This window comes from Pecten maximus, chromosome 17, assembly GCF_902652985.1.
Source record: "Pecten maximus chromosome 17, xPecMax1.1, whole genome shotgun sequence".
NCBI classification, from domain to species: Eukaryota; Metazoa; Mollusca; class Bivalvia; order Pectinida; family Pectinidae; genus Pecten; species Pecten maximus.
In genome coordinates, this window is record NC_047031.1 from 27,442,984 (window position 1) to 27,449,738 (window position 6,755).

The window sequence follows — 6,755 nt, forward strand, 5'->3', positions numbered from 1 at the left end:
TATTACTATTGACTGCGATCAGCACTCATATTCGATAAAACTAGGTCAACGACCAAGAAGAATACCAACATAACAACGAAACCGTAATTCGTACATAAAATCGACCAAACAAAGGATGTCACAGGTTTATCAACGTCGAATATACCCTTGAGAAACCTTGGACATGACAGTGTTATCAACGTAATATATATCATAGAGAATCCCCGGACCTCACAGATTTATCAACGTCGAATATACCCTAGAGAAACCTTGGACATAACAGACTTATCAATGACATATATACCCGTGAGAAACCTTGGACATGACAGATTTATCAACGTCGAATATACCCCTGAGAAACCTTGGACATGACAGTGTTATCAACGTTATATATATCATAGAGAATCCCCGGACCTCACGGATTTATCAACGTCATATAGCGTAGATAATCCTTGGACATAACAGACTTATCAACGTCATATTTACCCTGGAGAATCACCGGACCTCACAGACTTATCAACGTCATATATCAAAACATTATATGCGCTCTAGAGAATCCGGGGACATAATAGTGTTGTATATTACAACTGTAAGTGTATAAGACTTACCCGTGATATCACTACCGTGTGTTTGTCACGAATGACTGAGATCTCCTTCACATGTTAATGCTTGTTTACGACTGACATATATTTGAATTCGACATTCATATAGATGCCGCTCGGTCAATAAGGTAAGGGTTGCCTTGCTATATTAAAAAAGAATTATTGATTACGCGAAGGGAAAAAACACCTAGAATATCGACATAATAACGAAACATTAATTCGTACTCTAAATCAATAAAAAGCGGTCAGAAACCATAAACAATACCGATAACGAAACATGATAGTGATGAACGTAATTTAAATTTCAACGATGAGAACATTCAACAATTAGAAACCGAAAAGATGCTTGGAGTAGAACTAGAGCATCATCTGTCCCAATCTGACCACAGAGATTCAATCCTATTTAAGGTTAAACTGGGTCTCGGATTACTCAGACATATTAAGCAGTATCTATCATTAGGTGGTTGACTTAGATACTTTAATTCATGTGTATTTCCACATTTTGTTTATTGATGTACTGTATGGGGAGGCTGTGATGCTAATTTGTGGAATAAACTACATAAATCACAATAAGGTAATTCACGTCTCATCTTAGATGCCCCATTTGACACTCCGTCAATAGACACGTTTCGACAGGTAAAATGGATGCCTGAAGATATATACATCAAGTACAGAAAATCATTACTAGATTTTAAATATGCAAATGAACCGGTTCCAAATAATTTGTGCTCTGGATTAAATATTGTCATCCGTGTTTACACCAGAGTAACTCAGCGGACCATGAGGGAGATTAGCCTTGGGCTAAAATCAGGTTTATCCTTAGTAAATAAAGTATATCATCATTAATATTATTACAAGCTAACCTATAATAAGCATTGATATACTAAAGTATTTAAAATGTTGCCGTATCCATCCACGTAAAGACTATATATAAAAAAATATTGTGTGACCTGTAGCATTGGATTCTAATACTTTTTCATCTAGGGAAAGCATGGTCTTTCGTTGATATGTGCAGGGTTTTTTGCAATCAATAATTACATTATTTTAAACATTTGTCTCTCAAATCTTAAGCTACATGTAGTATTCCAAGCAACTGTTTTCATTTGACAAACATATTTAGATTGACCTTTGACATCAGAGTCTGAAAGAGTACTGAAGGCATTGTGCAGCAACCAAACAAGAGGCCATATGGGCCTGCATTAATCACCTTCTTCTCTGGACCTCTTTTTGATATTGAGAAAAACAAAGGGTTTAAACATTTAAACATGTTTGACTGCTGTGACCTTGAATGTGCGTCAATGTTACTCGTTTTTAAACAAATGTTGTATCACTTCACCAGCATACTACAGGTTTTTGCATGTCTGGCTCCAGCGGTATTTAATGAAGGTAAAGTTCATTCATTAAAACAAACCTTGTAGCATTCAAGATTTGGGACCATCACTACAGAATGCATGTGTATTTGAATTGTAGAATCGTCCTTTTGTGTCCCACCCCTCCTCCTTGGGAGCCAGCATAGTGCCTCAAGATTGTTAACAACAATTAGACCAGCCAAATAATGCCCCAGATCAAGTTTGAAAAGATTGTGATCATCAAGTTAGTCATACAGAAGAAAAACAATTTAATATGGATATTATCTTGGACTATGTGATGAATATGTGCTGATCTGACAGATCCTCCAATTCAAAATGTCCAACAACATTATAGGAAGTTTTAACCAAACTAAAATTTTCATTAAAATCATTGTTAAAAAAGCACAGCATTTCTATATGTTTTCGAGACATGCAAACTACTGAAAATGTACATGCATGTATTGCAAAACAAAAAGAAAACTGTGAAAATCAACCAATTCTCAAAAGCCACTAAATATGACAATGTTTTAACCAAAAGGAAACTGGAAACTGAATATCTAACAGAAGGAAATGTAAAGACTCATGTGAGAGACTATAACCACAGATATTTTACCAAAAGAAAAGAAATTAATTTTAAGCTTACAAATAACCAAGTGTAAACCTTGTTATATAGGAGTTATCTATCTGCTTTATATGAATATGACCTCTGCCCCCAACAATGGAAAGTAAAACAACCATAACAATAACATGTTAAAATCTTACCTACATCGAAACTAAAATGGATTTGTAAAGTTTCACCTCTTTTGTAAGTTGCAGATTTCTTGAACTGGATGAACTGGAGAAATGAAGTCAATGTGATTCAATAAAATAACCTATTCCATTTTTCGCCCACTTTCAAATATCATCAGATGCTTATAATGAGGTGTAGAACAATTGCAAATAAATATGAACATTTTCCGAAACTGCTAGAATAAGATATATAGGAAAGAAAACAAAGGGGCACAACTCTTCAAGTTAGTGAAAATCCAACCCTTATTTTAGCATAATGATCATCTGTCATTTGAGAATGTGTTCCTAAACCAAAGTCAACAACTGTATGAGAGCTTGTCAGTGTCTAACTTTCGGTGATTGGGCAAGAGGAAACTCGGAATACTCATTAATTAGTCTCCTAAAAGGTCTTTGACCTGTTAGAAGGTGAGGTTGCCATATCTATTGATTAATAAAATCTGACATTCTGTGTATTGAAATCAGACCAAAAGTATTGCAGTATCATGTCAACAAGTATTTTTGGATTGATACACCAAATATGTTCATATAAATGTTTAATAAAATATTTTGTTTATTACTGCAAACACATACAAGTATGTTCTACAATTATTTCAATTACAGATTTGGGAAATGAAAGAAATGTTTCTATGTGCGAGTGGATCCAGGAGATATATAACACAGTATTCTAATAAAGAAATGTATTAATTGTCACAGAAATATGTCAACAAACAATATGATGTGGAGCGCAATGGAATTTGAAAGCTAAATTCTTACTTTGTAGTAAAGTTGTCAAGAATCGTATTCTTTTACATGTATATATTTACATGACTTAAAAGTTGTTGCAAGGATTTATAAAACAAAACCACACAAAAAAAAAAAAAAAATAACACAGCTGAACTTAATTTAAAAAGATAGACAATCAAAGCTGGTAATTTTGTCAATTGAACTTAATTTTACATCTTCATAACGTGTTTACAAAGTCCATCAGAACTGACTGAGATTAAACCCCATTCCATTACTTTAAATTTGTTGTTGACATTTCTCTGATCTTCAATGACCAAATTTTTATTTCATTTTTTTTTTTTTAAATTTCACATTTTCATTACTTAATTAGGCTAATAGGCCAAATACAGTAAAAACTTACTACTAACCTAACTGACCTTAACAAAATCTTGCATGCTTCCAATGTTTTTTTGTAATTCAAATATTTGAATATTTGAATGTGTAGTCATTTGCTGTTGAAACATCAATCCCGGTTTGAAATACAAGGTATGTGCAAAGCGATTACACTTAATATTTGGGGAAATATTCTCTGTTATGATCAAATGAAAGAGATTAAATTGAGAAATATCATCTTAATTTAAATAACAACCAAGGGAAAGACATATGTTGCCAGTGCGGGAACAATCTTAAAATATTTAAAAGTTTTCCACATTAATACCGCAAGGAGACAAATACGAACATACCGCAGACTCCTTAAACATGTATTAGTGCACCAGCGACCAGGTAGTTCAGTGGTAAAGTGTACGTCTAGAGTTTGCAGGGTCTCGTGTTCAAACCCCGGTCTGGCTACTATCTTTCTCCTGTTACATACAGTCGAACCCACTTAACTTGAAATCGGATATATTGAAATATCGTTTAATATGAAGTGAAATAAAATCCCCGTCCAAATGAATTCTTTGTCTTTGGTTATTTTGAAATCGGTTTATTTGAAATATCGCTTTATTTGAAAGGAATTTATTGCCCAAACTAAGCTAAGCTAAGCCCAAGCTAAACCATTGTTTATGTATCGCTTAAATTGAAGTCGTCACGACTGGCTTCGATTATATAATGTAATGTATTTTGCAAGCTTGTAAATCCTCGTTTAAAGCATTGGGAGGATGCTAAAGCAACGGGATATCCGAACCTGTTGTCTTTGGGGGTGAAGATTTGATAAAAGGAGGGAGGAATGCTGCGGAACTGGACTGGGATGATCATCGGTGACCAGGTAGAAACACCGTCTTAGAAGCAGAGTTTTGTATATCATATACACGTCTCTGCCAGAAGGTAGAAAATTGTAGTAATCCAGACGAGTCTGCCGTGGATAGATACATTTATTATGAAGTGTTTACAAAAGGATACGATAGTAACGTGGTCCTGTGGTCAGGGTCAGCTGAGGGTAGTCAGATCAGACCTGCTGACCAGTCAATTTTGAACAAAGCTGCCCTGTACATAACAAGTACAAATATTCCTAATAGAAAAGTCCCGCGGATTAGTGATTTGATCGACTATGGTTGAGGAGATGAATTATTTATATGACCATATTCGTAAACTGTAAAACGAAAGTTGGTCTAGCCGAAATACTGTAGGTGAAGCAAATACTGCTATTTTCGTAATAACTGTTCGTTTTACTTGATACGATAGCTATGAACTAAATCAGTGTTACCTTCCGTTGTATTTTAGCACATTGGTGTCTCAAAAAAAAAGAAAATGCGAAAATTATCCGATAATGTTCAATTATCTGTTTTTATTATCGTCATGTTTTCCGGGTCACGTTCTAATAGCATGTGGGCTTCCGGTTACGTCATCAAATTCATTTCCCGCGAATTTATTGGGGAATCTAAATAAACACTTAAAATGAAATGAAGTGAAAGATATAAAAAAAAATGTCTAAATATAAATATTGTGATCAGTATTGAGTGCAACATTGAAGTTCCATCGTAAATAATTGCTACGATTCGCTAACCTAAAGCATAAGTATTTGAAATCAAATTATTTTAAAATTCATATTTCGTTTCTATTATAATCTTAAAATTTTTATCACAAGATCGTTTAGAAACTTTGCAATACTGACTCAGAGATTCAGAGAAAAAGTTGTTTATATCAATTCTGCCAAAATGACCCCTTTTGGCCCCGCCTCTCAGCCCCCAGGGAGGTCGGTTCAACTATTTGTACAATCTTGAATCCTGATCCCAAAGGGATGCCCACAATCAAATATGAGCAATATCTTTTGCTTGGTTTCAGAGAAGAAGTTGGTTATATAAATATAGCCCAAATCAAAGCACAGTTGCTTTGATTTGAACAAAGATGGCGACCTGAAGCTGTGAGGCGGTTTGGATTGGATGAAATTGCGTATATGTCGGTAAGTAAACATCGTACAATGTTCCCGTGTGGTCCGATCATCTAATTTTGTCAATATCTATTCCGAAATGTTGTTGTTTAGACGCTACGGTCATTAACATAAACGTTCGGATTATTATATGAATACTTATTTAATTATTAACGTCAGGATGCCTTTGGCACCTGCTGTTATAGTCGTGGTGGGTACATTCTGTTAGTCACACTTTTGTTTCTGGCTAAGCACTTCTCTTTTCTGTAATACAAATGATATACATCCGCAACTTAATATAGTTCTTATTTTGACATTAAATATTGACACGATTTAACTGATGGTTCCCGTGTTACTGCAATTATTTAAAACGAAATATGAACGTTTGGTGCTCTATACTATCTTAGATATAAATATGAACATTTTTTTTATCACCAGTATATGCAATTTTGTTGGCTTAGGATTACGTAGTTCTGTCTCAATGCTGCCTTGAAAACGAAAGTAAAAAAAAAAAATCAGTTTGATCGTCTTGGAAATTTACATGCGTCCATAGAGAAACTATTTACATGTCTTAGAGTTATTTGTTCATCTAGAGTTCATATGCAGCAACATTTCATATAAGCCTAAAACCAACCGTGTTTACGCAGTCAAATGTGTTTAGAAGTCTATAAATAGCTTTGCAGCCAAAAATTCCACGGGATACTTCAGTTGTCACTTGACTAATCACGTGATCATCACTAATCGGTCAAAATGGCGGTTATGTCAAATGTAACTAAACCATCGACCGTTCGCAGTTTCATATTTGTATGTCGCTATAATACGCAAGAAATATCAACAGGAATTGAAGGCAAGTTGTAACAAACTACATGGCCGTTTTTCATGTGGATTTTATGAAATAAGATTATATTAATGTACTGGCGTCTTGTTTGTCAAAACTGTAGGCCTATATATAGTCGGACAACGTGACCG